This window comes from Pongo abelii, chromosome 4 (genome assembly GCF_028885655.2).
Source record: "Pongo abelii isolate AG06213 chromosome 4, NHGRI_mPonAbe1-v2.0_pri, whole genome shotgun sequence".
Taxonomy (NCBI): domain Eukaryota; kingdom Metazoa; phylum Chordata; class Mammalia; order Primates; family Hominidae; genus Pongo; species Pongo abelii.
The window spans coordinates 27,528,693-27,547,636 of record NC_071989.2 but is presented as its reverse complement, the minus strand read 5'-3'; the positions used below and the strand labels follow the sequence as shown (position 1 = coordinate 27,547,636).

At 35.0% G+C, this 18,944-nt stretch overlaps 1 non-coding gene across 1 annotated transcript; it reads right to left on the bottom strand.

Annotated features, from left to right (window-relative positions):
* Window positions 1-18,511: 18,511 nt before the first annotated feature.
* Window positions 18,512-18,615, bottom strand: LOC112133526 (U6 spliceosomal RNA). Its single transcript, XR_002915174.1, has one exon. It is a non-coding gene; the product is annotated as a U6 spliceosomal RNA (small nuclear RNA).
* Window positions 18,616-18,944: the final 329 nt, after the last annotated feature.

Below are 18,944 nucleotides of genomic sequence, written 5' to 3'. Positions count from 1 at the left end.
CTTCTCTGTTACGTTTATATATTTTAATAATCATATGTATTCGTGTGCACGTGTCCATGCATTTTAAAATGACAACACTTATGAAAAACATTATTCTCACTAATATCTTTGGGTATATAATTTTGAGTTTTGATTGTCATACCAAAAATCCAAATATTTGAAAGTTATTGATTCATCCTTTAAAGCAATTATTTTATATGAGCTATGCTTTGGTTTTAAGCCCATAAATTATTTTGAGAATAAAACCATTACATTCTTATTGTTTTACTTAGGATTATTTTACGTACAAGTGGACATAAAACTTAGCTAAAAATGGCTCAATCAGTGTTGGAATTTACTGACTCATGTCAGCATTTTGGGATGGAATTCTCAGCTGTTTTGAGGTGGTATTAATGTCAAAGCCTTGACATCTTTGCATCTTTCTTCTTTGTCTTCAGCTTTGAACTGCATCTTTGTGGGTGCAAGATAATAATATACAAGTTCAGGGCTATAAGGTAAATCATCTAAGTTTAGAAGAAAAAATGAGCTCCAATCAGAAAGTAGGTGACCTAGTGGTCATTACTTGCTGACTTGTTTACCTACATCACATTGAATCTGTCTTTGGGTGATGTAGCTGGGAATATGCTGATTGGCTATCCTAAGCAGACTCATTGCTAAAGCTCTAAAAATGGCACATCACAAGCCCATGAGGCAGGGAAGTAGTACAGTACCAAATTCTATAAGTTTCTATTATTACTCTTAAAGTTAATAATAATTAACTGTAGCTAAAACCTTATAAGTGTTTCACTATCAGCTTAGTGCTGGACACTAAAAATATCTCCTCAATTCAATCCTATAAATAAATCCTATGACATAGATGATATGAGTAAAAAGAATTTCTCTAGAGATTATGGTAACTGTGTTACTCAATATAACCTGTATAAGATTTATGTGAGACATTTCTTTCAGATTTAGGTGCTGTAAGGCTGCTTTTCTCTTCTGAGGTATAAAATGTACTATTTTTCCTGACAAACAGTAAAAATCTTTTAACTGACTGAATTTTATATTGTGAGAAACTCAAGACCAAAGTTGGTACTAAACATTAATAACCATGTAGAACCTTAGTGCTTATGTATTAATTTTATAATTTTCCTCCAGTTTTAATCATCCATTAAAATGATATTTTCCTGTTTGTAGACATCTGGGCTTAGATAGCAATGACAATATTTCCCTTATTTCCTGAAATGATTAAAAAAAATCAAGGGCAACAAATAATACCCCATAGGGCCCACACTTTCAATATCACTAGGAGATAGAGACCACTATAACTCTAGATAATGTTTAAATAAGAGAAATGGGAAAAGCAATATCAACTGAAGACCCACCATAATCTCATGTCTGCTCTAAGATTGTGGGTACAGAGAGCTTGAAAGGGGAGACCTGAAGAGACTCAATGACCAAGAACAGCCAGCAGCAGAGGACTTAGAGGAGGCACACTACATCATCCTCAGAAAGAGAAAGTGAAATAATAAGAATAAACTTATTGAACATGGGTTGGGCCTTAGAAATTCTTAGACTTCATTATGAAGTAAAAGACTAAAAATGTGTGGAATTATAAGTGGCAGTTTGGAAAAGTGATCCTTCTTGGAAAGAACCAGATTCAGAAGAGGCAGTATACTTCGGAGATGATGTCATGAAAGAAATAAAGAAAATAGAGGGGAAATGTATGTATCCTACTGAAGTAAGTATCCTACAGTTGATGAAAGAGAATAACACCACCAACTTATTTTCTCTCTTCTCCTTCTCTCAACCATGAAAGAAAATAGGCAGAAGAGAGCGGAAATAACAGAAGAAGGAATTCACAAAATAGGAGCCCTGGCCGCTAAGAAAGAGTAGAAAAGGTTAGACATCACAAAATTTCTGTATAAAGTTAGATATGGCAAAACACAAATTTTCTGCTAGTAGAAAGTTTCAATAATACACAAACTATACAACTGAAAAAAATCAACGTTGCAAACGGAAATTTACATCAAAACAAAATAAAAATATGAAATATTACCTTGAATCAAAATACAAAATATAAGAGAAATAAAAAATGATTAAAGAAAATAAAAGTTCACTAAAACCATGAAATAAATATATGTAAAAGATAAAACAATATTATATATAAAGATACCATCAGAAAATGCCCTTGGGATAATAGATTTGAATGAGCCCTTATTAAAACTTATTGAATCAAGGCAGGAAAACAATCAAGAGAATAAATCTGAGATGTTTAAAATATTATAAAGGACCAGAACAAAAGTGATCGAAATGGAAGAAAGACAAATGAGGTTGAACTTTTGCATTATTATTTTCCCTGAAGAAGAAAATTAAATTATTGTACTGAAACTAATATTTCAAATTATACACTAGAAAACTTTCCAGACATAAAATTAGACCAGATAAGTCCACACTGTCTTTAATACTTAAGTAGAGTCATACTACTTCTAACCAATGGACCGTGCACGGAGACACTTTATCAAAATTTGGGAATCAATTACTTAAAATATTTGTAAATTTCCATGACTTCTTCACCAATAAGCCTGGAAATCTGTATAGATAGACACGTCGACAGATCAATGCTGTTTGGAATACCAAATCATTACACGGAGGACAGTTAACTGAAGATTTGCTTGGACTTACTTTGAACTTTGAGAGAGAGAAATAAACCCTATTTTGATATAACACTGAAATATTTGTGGTTCTTGTTATGGTAGCACAAACTAACCTATTATGCCTGATGCAATTACTCACAGTAAAATTATGAAACCAAAATATTATTTTTGCAGTATTATATGTAAATAATAAATTATAAAATAATATAAAACTCTAAAACTGCTTAACTCTCTTCTTTTATATCAGAATGCCTTTGGCTAAAGCCCAGGAATTGCTATTTATAAAATGTTCTCCAAGTATACAGCCATGGCTAAAGACCTCTACTTGATTGAAATGGAGTCTGTACATAATTATGAAAATGTTTCCGTGAAAATGTGTTTCAGAAACAAAATATGCAGAAAATTTATCATTATAAAAATCATTATTTTTCCTCTCTAGAAGATAATTTATTATTTCAATGTGATTCCATATCATCATGCATGATTTGCACCTGTTGATGTTTTGCAAAATTCTTCATTTCTAAGATGATTGCTTTGTGTAGTTTGCACTTCTTCTATTTTAATTTTCATCATCCTCTAAAAAACTACTTGTTTTCTGAACTAGAGTTCTCATTAAAGTTTTGAGGGCTGATTGCAGCTGATGTGCACTGTATAATCATAAAGCTTAGTCACATAGCTTGGAACAAGTATGGCATCTAGTCTTTCTTAGAAAGTAATTAGGTAAAATCTAACATCTTATGACCAGCATCACTTTCTCTTAAAAAAATAAAAAAGTTTGCTCCACCTGTCCTCAATTTTATTTTGTATCACATTTCAGCTTTTTTTATCCTTATCATGATTCTTTATTCTATGTTTTTTCATTTTTATTTATTTTGACTCAGCACCCTCAATAACTTTGGTATTTTTTCTTACTTATTTTTTAACATTTTCCCCCAGAACAATACTTTTGATTTTTGGCTTATGATCTGAAATATGCCCTTATCACTCCTTAACACTTTCTCTCTCACATCATATGATAGATAGATAATAGATAGATATAGGTACAGATACACAGATATAATTTATCTGAGTGATAATGTTATCACTTTTCTGTATATAATTTCCCTGTGTAATACTATGAATAATGTTATTTTTCAGCCATCATCCCATTCCACATAAGATCTAGTTATTCCTTTAGAAAATACCTCTTGTTAATTCATTTATAAACAGAAAAGCATTATCTCCAATGGGTTTTGTATTTTGACAAGCAATTTAAAAAGTTAGCTATGTTGCTCTATAGAGAGAGTATTTATAAATGGCTGAGTGGGTATGGGAATGTTGACGACCTGGACAGACTACTTAAGTGTGGTAAAGAAGAAATTATTCCCAAGAGCAATTCACATCTGATGTCATCCAGCATACAAATCCAGGTCATTATTAAAATTTTGTCAATGCATTGTCTTAACAATATATCAAATTAGAAATTTCGCCTGTTAAGTTTTTAATGTTCTGAAGATGCCTGTGACAGTTAAAAACTAGCCATTCTTCAAGGTTTTATTGGTAGGTCAATAAAACCTCGAAAAATTTTATTGATTACTTATGTCCCCACATGATACAATAAAGTCTCAACCCTCAGTCCTTCGTAATGTGATCTAATTTGGAACTAGAGCCATTGTAGATGTAATCAGTTAGATTAAAATAAAGTTATTCTGAATTAGGGTGAGCTTTTAATCTGATATGATTGGTGTCCTTATAAGGACAGGAGGAGAAATACCAAGATGGTGAGACACAGGGAGTATACCATGTGATGACGCAGGCTGAGATTAGAGTTATCCCGCTGCAAACCAAGGAATGCCAAGGGTTTTCACTACAGACAGTAAGAAGAAATCAGAAACACATTCTCCTGAAGAGCCTTCAGAGAGGGCACTGCCATGCTGACACCTTCATTTTGAACTTTTGCTTTCAGAACTATGAGAAAATAAATTTCTGTTGTTTCAGCCACACATTGTGTAACAGTTTGTTATAGGAGCCCTAGAAACTAATACAATAGCCAACAATAATATTGCAGCTTGTTTGAGTCACATCTTCCTTGGAGTTTATGGGGATGCAGACCCTTAAAATATCAATAAACCCCTATACATTACAGTTTGCCTTATTTTGTTTTCTACTTTTGTTTCAGGAATATCATTAGAATTTGTTGGTAATATATAATACCTGACTTTACCTCCATAACCATCAATATTGAAAAATGAAACTGCAGTTTTGAAAACTCAGCCAATGGTTATCAATGTAGTTGTTGAGGCAATGCCCATTATGTTTTCTTGAACCTTTTTTCCTATTGGCCAATGCTCATTTCACCTGTCATTACATATTTTGAACGACATTCATGGAAAGTATCATTAAATCTGTCATAGTTAAAAACTAAAGAACAATGTTAGATAGTTAATTGACCATGAAATATTCAAGAAAATGTGGACTTTACAAAAACCCACACCAAACAATAACATGAAAAACAATCCTCTTGCATGGAGTTTCAAGTAATAACAGACTAACCTGGATCATGATTTTAACTGCAATGTGGCTATACTGAAAATGTCACTTGTATTTATATTAGTATATGTTTAAATATCTGTGAAATGTTATAAATGTGTATCAGCAAAAAAAAAAAAACCCTAAAATTTGCTATAAAGAAGTTTGTAACATACACAATTATGAATTACTGAATAAATTAGTTCCAGCTACATCTTGATTAAAAATGCAAGTAAACCACGACAGAATAGCCAACTGGTAGTCAAAATATTTTCTCAATGTGAGAGGAATAAAAAAATGTTGCACCGTCTGTTTGATTTTATTGAAATAGTCACCTTCAGATCTCTTAAATTAATTTAAAGTTGTTTGAGGTCATTAGTTTGTATTTCCTAGAAATGTTCAGAATTACGAGTTTTTTTATAACATATATAAAGAAGTTTAGATTCTTTATTTTAGATGTCAGAAAAATTCTTCATTGTGTCTTCTCACCCCAGTTATTTTCTTCATGATTACAGCAGTTAGCTGTGTGCTAGACCGACTACCCTGCTGTGGTGTTAATCAGAGGAGAGAAGCCCCTGCTGGGAGTCGTGGTAATTACACTGGGATAGTTCATCTCTTTTTGAACTCTCTCTAGGTTTTCATTTCTCCTAACAGCAACAATAATACCAATTAAAAATGGATGTTAATTACAAAAGTTTAAAATATTCTCTTTAGAAGTTAATGTAATCTTTTCTACCAAAGAAATAGATACATTTTTCTATTTCTGTAGCTCTTTTGTCCAGCTCTCTGAAGTTAAAAAAAATGTTTCAGTATAACTGTTTATAAATGATAAATAAATGGTCCTTTATCCAGGGACATATTTTTCATTCTCATTTAGGCATATTTTGGACCCTAAAGCCGTTTTAGTTGTTAATAAATATACCTCCTATTAAACTTTATGGCTTATAAAATTGGCATCCTGCGTACAAAAAGAGTGGGGTGTTTATTGAAGCTTTGAAAACCAATCTTTACTTATAGAGGATTACTAAACATCAACTAGCTGATGTTTTCCAAGAATGATGAGTGCAAATACAATTTGATGTTAATGCATGTATATATCCATTGAGGTACTTCATCTAAACCTCTTTTTCATTGAAATTAAAATCATAAAGTACACGGCATTGCAAATAAATGTGACAAATATATATTAATAAAACTGTGTCTCCAAAAATAATAAAATCAGCTTAAAAATCACAAATATATTAGTAACATCTGTTGGTCATAGATAATGGAGAAACTTGGTAGTAAAATTGTGCCTAGAGGATGTGAAAAGGAACATTATAAGAAAATCTTGTGCATTTTATATGCTTAATTTAAATGTAAAGCAGTAATTCTAAAATCGGAACTACAATTTTTACTGGTTGTGTTCCCATTTAAATTTCATATTTTACTTTCCATAGAACGTATTAAAATATCCAGAAAACATTCTCTAAAAGAATAAACACTTGTTACTTCTAAGCACCAGATAAAATTCTAGCAATTATTCCATGAAATCTGGGACAAAGAAGCTAATTGAGTGTATTATTATAAAATTCTACGGGGAGAAACAACAAGTTAAGCAGTGCTGTCAAAAGTTTAGAATATCTCTACCCTTTTTAGGATTAATCTCTCTGGAAGCACAAGATCTGAAGCAAACTATGAAAGAAGAAATCATATTTTAAGTGCTAACGCATCGAAAGAGATTGTCATTTCTCTAATAATCATAGCATCTTTAAATATTAGACGAGGAAAAAAGTGAGAGTTTTAAATTTAGTCCTCCATCAAATTCTTCTAAAATGCATTTACATATCTTAAACATAATAGGCTAAAATATGACTATATTGTTTAGAAATAACCTTATTTTATAAATTTTATATATTTTAACGGTATAAATAAATAATGGCAAGTGTGGTATAATTTCTTAGAAATTTTTGATGTCCACATCTATTTAACTCTATGATGCTCTTTTGTTGATTCTAAGATTCTGTAGTTTTTGAAATTCAGAAGACATAGTTCAGATTCTGAATGCATATTCAGATATACTTAAAACCGGATGAGTCATTGTCAGTTTTTGAGTCCTTGTCTCAAAAATGAACTATTTGGGAAGGTCTGATCTCTCAATGTCCTACTAGATTACCAAAAATATCTTTGACAACCATAACCTCGATGGGGCAACTTAGAATCCCAATTTGGTATACTCTGAAGATCCCAAATACAACAATATTATGTTGTACTAGAGATGCAGTACAACAATGTGGCTTTCAGGAAGGTGATCTTTTTTATTTTTATTACTTTTTAGAAAAATGATTGTGCTCTGCTGCCAAGGCTGGAGTGCAGAGACAGTATCATAGCTCACTGCAGCCTCAAACTCCCATGTTCAAGCCATCCTTCTGCGTCAGACTCCTGAGTAGCTAGGCCTACAGGCACAGGCCACTACATCTGGCTAATTTTTAATTTTTTTTGTAGAGATTGGGTCTCACTGTGTTGCCCAAGCTGACCTCAAACTGCTGGCCTCAAGTGATCCTCCTGTTCAGCCTTCCAAAGTGCTAGGATTATAGGTGTGAGCTTTTAGGAAGTTAGTTGAGTCATAATTTTATCATCTATGGAAATTAAATGATATGGCCAGGTTTGGTGGCTCATGCCTGTAGTTCCAGCCACTTGGAAGGCTGAGGGGAGAGGATCCCTTGAACCTGGGAGGTGGAGGTTGCAGTGAGCTGATATCGCACCACTGCACTGGAGCCTGGGCAACAGAGTGAGACCCTGTCTGAAAAAAGAAATAAAAGAGGGTCAGGCACGTTGGCTCATACCTGTAATTGCAGCACTTTGGGAAGTTCAGGTGGGCGGATCACCTGAGGTCAGGAGTTTGAGACCAGCCTGGCTAGCATGGCAAAACTCTGTCTCTACTAAAAAATAAAAAAAAAAAAATTAAAAAAATTAAAAAAAAATTAGCAGGGTGGGGTGGTGCACGCCTCTAATCCCAGCTGAAAGTTTATGGCCTGCTAAGACAATCAACTGTGACATGGTTGGGTGCCTGTACCCTTGCCTTTAAAGGAGACTTTGCCTCCAACAAAAGATGTTTAAGACAAGAATTGTCCATGCAAAAGGGGGTTCAGATTCTGAAAAACCAAAAAAAAAATTGCAATAAGATAATGTATTAATAGAAGAGATAATATTATTAAGATATTGGAAAAACCACTTTACCCAATGTAAAAAATAGTAATTGTTGAGCAAGCAAAAAATTGTCATGCTTTGGAAAACTCAGACCCAAGTCAGGATTTGATACAAATTTATTTTTTAGATGACACCTTAAGGCCTGATTGATGCTTAGGAGATTACTATTTTACTAATACTGATCTGGACAATTTCCTGTTTTACCCTCTATTTTCACAAGCAAGCTACTTCAAAGAATATTCCATCAGTGCTAGACTACATCCATCTACAGCTTGCATTTAGGTTTACCGCAATCGCTCTTATGTCACTAATGCCTTCTCCATTTTTTTTTTTTTTTTTTTTTTTTTATGGTGTCTAGCTCTGTGGCCCACGCTGGAGTGCAGTGGTGCGATTTCCGCTCACTGCAAGCTCTGCCTCCAGGGTTTATAACATTCTCCTGCCTCAGCCTCCCAAGTAGCTGGGACTATAGGCGCCTGCCACCACGCCTGGCTAATTTTTTGTAGGTTTAGTAGAGACAGGATTTCACCTTGTTAGCCAGGATGGTCTCGATCTCCTGACCTCGTGATCCGCCCGCCTCAGCCTCCCAAATTTTTCTATCTTAAATTTTATTTCAGCTTCTAACAAAACTGCAACTACTTACTGAGGCAGCGCTCCTTTCGTGGGGGCAATAGCTGCAGGGAGTCTGTCCCTTTCAGATCCCTGACCCGGCGATGGATGAATAAAGTACACTGACACACAGATATTCTGCTTGGCCAGTCCAGCTAAGGGTCCGAGGCCACTCACAGACTCCAAGGAGAGTCCTGTAAAAAATGGCAGCTGCAGCCCTGAGCAGCTCACATGCCAGCCATTTATTTAGTATAGAATTAACAACAGAAGCTTTGAGTAAACACACTTGTGGATAATTAACAGGGTTAAGAGAGTGGTTCTATGAATGATTAAAATTCAGGTACTGAGGTCTAAAGTAAATACCATTAGGGGGCAATTTTCCTGGTCGACCTCCCCCTGAGGGGGCCATCTGGCTCAAAGGTTAGTTAATGGAGGTAGGGAAAACAGACTTAACTGGGGAAGCTTCTATTGTCCCTAGTATTTACCCTATGACCTAATGTTCTAAGGTAAGAACCGGTTGCCTTCAGCCTGTTCAATTACTACAAGGTATGTAACCTTTCGGCCTTCCAAAAAGGTTTGGGACTATTCCCTATAACTTTTCTTAATATTTCCCTTTAATATTTCTGCCAACATCCTGAGTGAATCCCAGCACTTACGATGTTGAGGATTTCTGCTTTGAAACTCTCTACCTCTTTTGTTCCATGAAACCATTATCTCTCTATTTTTACCAGTTACTTAGACTGTTCCTTAGCAATTTGTTTAAGAACCTCTAAACTCTAGATGATCATGAAGCTGTTTAAAATCTGTATCCACACCTCTATGTGAACTCATCCAAACCCATTTCTCCAAAGGCGAGTCATATACTCCTCATTCTCTGTATTCCACCTTGCTGAGGTACAGACCTAAATTTTGGCAGTGTATATAGACGTATCCGCTACTATCCACTATTCCCCCTTAGTTAACACATTCTTCAGGTTAAATCTGCTTTTCCACCTAAACTTCTTTTCTAAATTAAAGACATTGCAGCCCCAGGGATAGGTTAAAACCTGGGCATTGTCCTAAAATTCACATCTTCATTTGCTCATCTCCGCCAGCCTGTCTCCCAGTTCTATACATTCTACCCGCTAAATAGTAATGACATCACCCTGTTTTTTAAAACTCCCAATGTTTTAGTTAGACCCTATTTTTTTCACCAAAAACTATTGCATTTTAATACGTTCCTAACTCTTTTGCTCTCTCCAATCGCTTCCCTCACAAACAGTGACTCAGCTGTTTGTATTTCCCTACATATGCCATCGTTTTTACAATTCAGTTGCAAGTCGAGAAGTAGGGTGATGGATAATAAAGATACATGACTGGAGTTAGATGAATTCGAGGGTGAATCCTGGCTCTCCATGTTATCTTTAATCGGGGCAAGGTTATTTCTCTGTGCTTCAGTTTCCTAATTTGTAAAATGGGCATACGTATCAAATGAGGTTCTGATGTGTTATAAACAAAGAGTTTGGTACACACTGTTCATTAAGTTGATTTTTTTTTCCTTTATTATTATTATTATTATACTTTAGACTCTATGGTACATGTGCACAACGTGCAGGTAAGTTACATATGTATACATGTGCCATGCTGGTGCGCTGCACCCACCAACTCGTCATCTAGCATTAGGTATATCTCCCAATGCTATCCCTCCCCCCTCCCCCCACCCCACAACAGTCCCCGAAGTGTGATGTTCCCCTTCCTGTGTCCATGTGTTCTCATTGTTCAATTCCCACCTATGAGTGAGAATATGCGGTGTTTGGTTTTTTGTTCTTGCGATAGTTTACTGAGAATGATGATTTCCCATTTCATCCATGTCCCTACAAAGGACATGAACTCATCATTTTTTATGGCTGCATAGTATTCCATGGTTGTATATGTGCCACATTTTCTTAATCCAGTCTATCATTGTTGGACATTTGGGTTGGTTCCAAGTCTTTGCTATTGTGAATAATGCTGCAATAAACATACGTGTGCATGTGTCTTGTCTAAAACACCAAAAGCAATGGCAACAAAAGCCAAAATTGACAAATGGGATCCAATTAAACTAAAGAGCTTCTGCACAGCAAAGGAAACTACCATCAGAGTGAACAGGCAAACTACAGAATGAGAGAAAATTTTCACAACCTACTCATCTGACAAAGGGCTAATATCCAGAATCTACAATGAACTCCAACAAATTTACAAGAAAAAAACAAACAAACGCATCAAAAAGTGGGCGAAGGACATGAACAGACACTTCTCAAAAGAAGACATTTATGCGGCCAAAAAACACATGAAAAAATGCTCACCATCACTGGCCATCAGAGAAATGCAAATCAAAACCACAATGAGATACCATCTCACACCAGTTAGAATGGCAATCATTCAAAAGTCAGGAAACAACAGGTGCTGGAGAGGATGTGGAGAAATAGGAACACTTTTACACTGTTGGTGGGACTGTAAACTAGTTCAACCCTTGTGGAAGTCAGTGTGGCGATTCCTCAGGGATCTGGAACTAGAAATTCCATTTGGCCCAGCCATCCCATTACTGGGTATATACTCAAAGGACTGTAAATCATGCTGCCATTAAGTTGATTTTTATCTGGGCCCTCCAACGGCCTCTTATCAGCTACTCTTTTACTCATTTAATTATGAATTCATGAGTACCTACTATGTGTCAGACTGCACTAAAAATGGGAGGTCTGCATATTTCTATATTTCCTTTGATTGTCTTTCTACTTTTGACACATCTGATGCAAATGTTTTTGCCACGTTATCTGTCTGAAAGCCTATATTTGAAGACTCACTGAGGAATGTTGCATACATTTTCTTCCTCCCAAACTTAAGAAAAGTTATTCAGATTAGTTTTGGTGCAGCTTGTATACATATTTATTATGATATTCACTACTTAATTTCAATTTATTTTTTCTTCTTATTATTAGATAATGAACTCTTGGAGTAATGAGCCCATATCACATCATTTCTTTAGCTACCTGCCAAAAATAGCACATAATAAACAATTAAAAAAAAAATTCTCTCAGATATTTTAAATCATATACTTACATTTCTCTAAACATATTTTAGAAAGCTATCTATTAAAGCCATTTAAAAAATATTGAAGATAAAAATCTAAAAAAATCATTCTTAAAATTTATTTTAGCAGAAAAGGGATTTCCATGAAAAAATTAAATTGCAACATAGTACTCATTGTGCATTTGACTAATTGAGAGTTCAGATAATAAATTCCATAAGAGTTCAGGGTAGAGAAGCATCAGTGTGGGTTAGTTACTCCATTTAAGTGAAATTTCCATGGTGGGTTTAACTTTAATGAGAGGAGAGAAAAGTCAAGGGCTTTCCAGGTGGTAGGAATGAAGTAAGTCATGGAGCAGAGCCAGGAATCTGTGGCATATTTTATGGGGAAAATACTAGATCAATTTTTGAAAGTAAAGAATTCACTTACAGAAGTAGTGAGTGGTAAATTTGGAGATATACAGACTGGCTTATGTGGGGTTTGAAAGCCAGTAGTTCAGTGGAGCTGTATGATTTAGGTAGCAGAGTCATGAGACTTCATTCAGGAGGTGGAAGGAGGTACACAGCATTGTGTTACAACAGTTAGTTGGGCTGTGAGTTACTTAAGGATTTACCTTATAGGTTTCTACATATCTGGAGAAATCAGTCAAAAGCCTGTTGTGATCTTCTTACTATAAAATAATGAGGACCCAATGTAGATTTTTGGCATAGTCTTTAGTCTTCTTGTGAATTTAATTTCTTATTCATGTCAAAGTGATTGCAGTATCTTCAGATAAAATATAAGATGTTTCTTTGAAATGCATATACTTTCCATAATTATATTCCATTTGATTTATTTCCAAAAGATATCTGAAACGTAGTGAATTAAATTATATAAATTCTAGATAATTTACATAAGAATTGTTTTCTATAAATAATATTTGGATTCATCATTCATTAAATATTTAAATTATTACTATACTGTGGAAGAGAGAAAATGAATGGAATAATTTCTGCTTTTGCAATGTTTATAATCTATCAGCAAGGCAGTCAAATTTATCACTATAATATCAAAAGTAATGAGTAGAGGATATTGTAAGGGTTTATTAAAAACAAGTCTCATGGGAGTATAATTTTGGAAGAAATAATTGAGATAAGTGCTTCTGAAAGGGTTTCGTGTAGGCTTTGTTCTGAAGTAGGTATAAGATTTTGAGTCATACAGATGGCACCGAGGGTAAGAATGTCAAATAAATAGAGACAGAAGAAACATATGCATGTTTGGAAATAGGCAGGGAGTCCACTGTGGTTCAAATAAAGGATGAAAGGAGAAGTGTCCTGATAAGCAAGAAGGTATAGTTGACTATGGTCAAGTCAGTGGGGCGTGTGTTTGTGTGTGTATGTGAATTTGTATTTGTGCTTGAGGAGCCAGAATTTAAGTATTTCTATTGAATTTCAATGTTATTTTGGAGGGAATAGGGACTCATGCAGGTAGAAGAAGAACAAAACAAGAGACTACTAGTGATGTGCCAGGACCAGATTAGAAGCATAGCATAGCAAGGAGTTTGGACTCCGATGTTTATCAAGATTTTTTTTTTTTTTTTTGCTTGACCAAACTTGAATCAGACCTTTGAAAATCCTCTGTGCATTTCCTTGTAAAATTCAGTTTTATTAAGAACCTTGCTAGATCACTTGAGCAAGAATTTCTACCTTTGATATCCGATCATCCTTGGTATTGGATGTGGTTTTTCATTCTCCACCATCCCCCAGGTAATATCTGATCACTCTAGCCTGTCTTCAGCTGGAATCATGCTAGGTCAGTTTAGCCAGAATACCCCTGATCTCTGATATTTCCTCTTAGTAATTTTCCATCCACTGAACCTCACCCTGTCCTTGGCTATAAATGACCACTTAGTCATGCTGTATCCTCATTGCCCATACTTAGTGAAACCCAGTCTCTCTTCCCCACTGCAAAATCCCATTGCAGTGGTCTCTATAATTACCACTCTGAACTGAATAGTCTTTCTTACTGGGCTTTCACAAGAATCATTGTTATCACAGTGAATACCTATTTTCTTTTTTCCTTTTGATTTTTTTTTCTTTTTTTTTTTTTTTTTTTTTTTTTTTTGAGATAGGGTATCACTTTGTCACCCAGGCTGGAGTACAGTGGCCTAAACATGGCTCACTGCAGCCTCAATTGCCTGGGCTCAAGTGATCCTCCTACCTCAACCTCTTACATAACTGGGACCACAGATGCACACAACTATGCTCAGTCAGCTTTTTAATTTTTTGTAGAAATGGGGTCTCATTGTGTTTCACAGGCTGTTCTAGAATTCCTGGGCTCAAGTAGTCCTTCTGCCTCACCCTCCGAAAGTGCTGGGATTACAGGCATGAGACACCAGACCTGGCCATTTTTATTTTTTTTAACAATGTAAGCATCAGGAAGTCGCTGGAGATTTTTTAACAGAAGGATGACACAGCGTATTGGATATTTGTTTTAGGGAAATAGCTATGACAGAAACTGTAAAACAGTTCACAAATGGAAGATTGAGAGAAAAGACTAGGTGGCCACTTACATTTCTGTAATAATTTGAATGAGACGTGAAAGAGGTGTAAGGCTCTGTGTCTCACCAAACACAACGTAAGGATGCATACAAAAATATGAACTGGATTCTAATACGTAAATTCTGGTCATACAATTCAAAATAAAATACTGTAATTTTTTTAGATAAATCAATGTAACAGCACAATATTTTTTCAGGTACTGGACAGAAATTTAATATTATACATACAGCCATTATTAAAAAGTTTAGATATTCTTCACTTTGTCAATGAGAAAATCTTTAGAAACAATTTCTGTAAAATATGTCTGTTTAAAAACTATATTTACTAACAAATGAAGTAAAAATTTTAGTTTCTAATGTTTATAAATCATAACTTTAGAAATACTGAAAATTTTATAACAATTGAACAATTTGTCCTTGTAGGTCAAATTCGTCAATTGAGATCAAGCCCTGCAGGTCAAATTCAAACTGTATTTATTTATTTATTTTAAAATAGTTATTAACAAGAAATTTAATCATTTTATTATTTATTACAAAGAAAATGTTCTAATTTTTTAAAAAATTTTGTATTATACAAATGCATAACAGATATTTCAGCAGCAAAATTGCATGAAAGTTAACAATAAAATACATTTTTCACCCCTAGTTTGGTTATTTCAGCACCTCACCAACATAATGCAAGACAGAGTTTCTATGTAACATTGTGCTCATCATATTTGGCATGCTGGCATTCCCTTTTAGGCTTGTTACCCTCATGACACCAAAATGGCTGCTGCAGCTTTGGGCTTTACCTGCATTTGGAAATCTTTTGTTTGTTTGTTGTTTTTTTACTTTAAGTTATGAGATATATGTGCAGAATGTGCAGGTTTGTTTCATAGGTATAAATGTGCCATGGTGGTTTGCTGCACCCATCAGCCCACCACCTGAGGTTCTTTCTCTCTTTCTTTCTTTCTTCCTTCCTTCCTTTCTTTTTCTTTCTTTCTTTCCTTCCTTCCTTCTTTCTTTCCTTCTTTCCTTTCTTTCTTTCTTTCTTTCTTTTTCTTTCTTTTCTTTCTTTCTTTCCTTCCTTCCTTTCTTTCCTTCTTTCCTTTCTTTCTTTCTTTCTTTCCTTTCTTTCTTTCTTTCTTTCTTTCTTTCTCTCTCTCTCTCTCTCTTTCTTTCTCTCTCTCTCTCTTTCTTTCTTTCTTTCTTTCTTTCCTTCCTTCCTTCCTTCTTTCTTTCTTTCTTTCTTTCTTTCTTTCTTTCTTTCTTTCTTTCTTTCTTTCTTTCTTTCTTTCTTTCTCTCTTTCTCTCTGTCTGTCTCACTCTGTCATCCAGGCTGTAGTACAATGCTGCAATCTGGGCTCACTGCAACCTCTTCCTCCCAGGTTCAAACAATTTTTATGCCTCAGCCTCCTGAGTAGCTGGGATTATAGGCATGTGCTCCCACACCCAGCTTTTTTTTAATTTTTTTATTTTTAGTAGAGACGGGGTTTCACTGTGTTGGCCAGGTTGGTCTCAAACTCCTGACCTTGTGATCCTCCTGCCTCAGCCTTCCAAAGTGCTAGGATTACAGGTGTGAACCACCACACCCATCCAGTTTTAAGCTCCTCATGCATTAGCTATTTATCTTGATGATCTCCCACCCCTTGCCCCCCAACCCTGCCACTGACAGGCCCCAGTGTGTGTGTTGTTTCCCTCCCTGTGTTCATATGTTCTCATTGTTCAGCCCCCAGTTATGAGTGAGAACATGCGGTGTTTGGTTTTCTGTTCCTGTGTTAGTTTGCTGAGGATGATGGTTTCCAGCTTCATCCATATCCCTGCAATGGACATGATCTCATTCCTTTGTATGGCTGCATAGTATTCCATGGTGTATATGTACCACCTTTTCTTTATCTAGTCCATCATTTATGGCCATTTGGGTTGGTTCCATCTCTTTGATAAAGTGAATAGTGCTGCAATAAACATATGTGTGCATGTATCTTTATAATGGAATGATATATATTCATTTGGGTATATATCCAGTAATGGGATTGCTGGGTCAAATGGTATTTCTGGTTTTAGATCCTTTAAGAATCTCCACATGGTCTTCTGCAATGGTTGAACTAATTTACATCCCAACCAACAGTGTAAAAGCATTCCTATTTCTCCTCAGCCTTGCTAGCATCTCTTGTTTCATAACTTTTTAATAATCACCATTCTGATTGGCATGAGGTGGTATCTCATTGTGGTTTTTATTTGCATTTCTCTAATGATCAGTGATGTTGAGCTTTTTTAAATGTTTGTTGGCTGCATATATATCTTCTTTTGAGAAGTGTCTGTTCATATCCATTGCCCACTTTTTGATGGGTTTTTTTTTTCTTGTAAATTTGTTTAAGTTCCTTGTAAATTCTGGATATTAGGCCTTTGTCAGATGGGTTGATTCCAAAAATTTTCTCTCATTCTCTAGGTTGCATTTTCATTTTGATGATAGTTTCTTTTGCTGTGCAGAAGCTCTCGAGTTTAATTAAATCCCATTTGTCAATTTTAGCTTTTGTTGCAATTGCTTTTGGTGTTTCAGTCATGAAGTCTTTGCCCATGCCTGTATCCTAAATGGTATTGCCTAGGTTTTCTTCTAGGGTTTTTATGGTTTTAGGTCTTACATTTAAGTCTCTAATCCATCTTGAGTAATTTTTGTATATGGTGTAAGGAAGGGATCCAGTTTCAGCTTTCTACATATAGCTAGCCAGTTTTTCCAGCACCATTTATTAAATATTGAATCCTTTCCCCATTGCCTGTTTTTGTCATGTTTGTTGAAGATGAGATAGTTGCAGATGTATGGTCTTATTTCTGAGTTCTCTGTTCTGTTCCATTAGTCTATGTGTCTGTTTTCATACCAGTACCATGCTGTTTTTGTTACTGTAGCCTTGTGGTATAGTTTGAAGTCTTGTAGCATGATGCATCCATCTTCTTCCTTTTGCTTAGGATTGTCTTGGCTATACAAGGTCTTTTTTGGTTCCATATGAATTTTAAAATAGTTTTTTCTAATTTCATGAAGAATATCAATGGTAGTTTGATGGGAATAGCATTGAATCTATAAATTACTTTGGGCAGTATGGCCATTTTCATGATATTGATTCTTTATATCCATGAGGGTGGAATGTTTTTCCATTTGTTTGTATCCTGTCTTATACCCTTGAGCAGTAGATTTTAGTTCTCCTTGAAAAGGTTCTACATGTCCCTTGTTAGCTGTATGCCTAAATATTTTATTCTCTTTGTAACAATTGTGAATGGGTGTTTACTCGTGATTTGGCTCTCTGCTTGTCTATTGTTGGTGTATAGGAATGTTTGTGATTTTTGCACATTAATTTTGTATCCTGAGACTGCTGAAGTTGCTTATCTGCTTAAGGAGTCTTTGGGCTGAGATTATAGGGTTTTCTAAATATAGAATCATGTCTTCTACAAACAAAGATAATTTGATTTCCTCTTTTCCTTTTTCAATACCCATTATTTCTTTCACTTGTCTGATTGCCCTGGCCAGAACTTCCAGTACTATGTTGAATAGGAGTGGTAAGAGGGGGATCCTCATCTTGTGCCAGTTTTCAAAGGGAATGCTTCCAGCTTTTGCTCATTCAGGATTATATTGGCTGTGGCTTTGTCATAAATAGATCTCCTTATTTTTAGATATGTTCCATCAATACCTAGTTTATTGTGAGTTTTTATCATGAAGGGATGTTGAATTTATCAAAGGCATTTTCAGTATCTATTGAGATAATGAAGTGGTTTTTGTCATAGGTCCCGTTTATGTGACAGATTACATTTATTGATTTGCATATGCTGAACCAGTCTTGCATCTTGGGAATGAAGCCAAATTGGTAGTGGTGAATAAGTTGTTTGATGTACTGCTGGATTTGGTTTGCCAATATTTTATTGAGGATTTTCACATCGATGTTCATCAGGGATATTGGCCTGAAGTTTCCTTTTTTTGTTGTGTCTCTGCCAGGTTTTGGTATCAGGATGATCCTGGCCAAAAATATGGAACACTTCATGAATTTGCGTGTCATCCTTACACAGAGGCCATGCTAATCTTCTCTGTATCGTTCCAATTTTATATATTTCCTGCTGAAGCGAGCATTCAAATTTTGTTTTTTTAGTGGTTTTATTTTTGATAAAAAATTTATTTTACTTCTCCCAATGAATAGGTGTTCATTTCAAGATACACTGCAGTCCATTATTATCAACACTTCAACCTTACTAGCCATTGCCTTCTTCAAGTGGCAGAATTTGTTATACCATAAGTGCAAGGTCACTTATGTTCAGACAATAGTAGATATGTTTCCATGTATCAATTCATATAACTGTTAAATTAAGTTTAGCCTAAAGCAACTTCCTTGTAATTTCAGCTTAAAAGTTCCTTCATACACAGTGAACTGTAACTTGAAGTGGATGTTTAAACAGACTG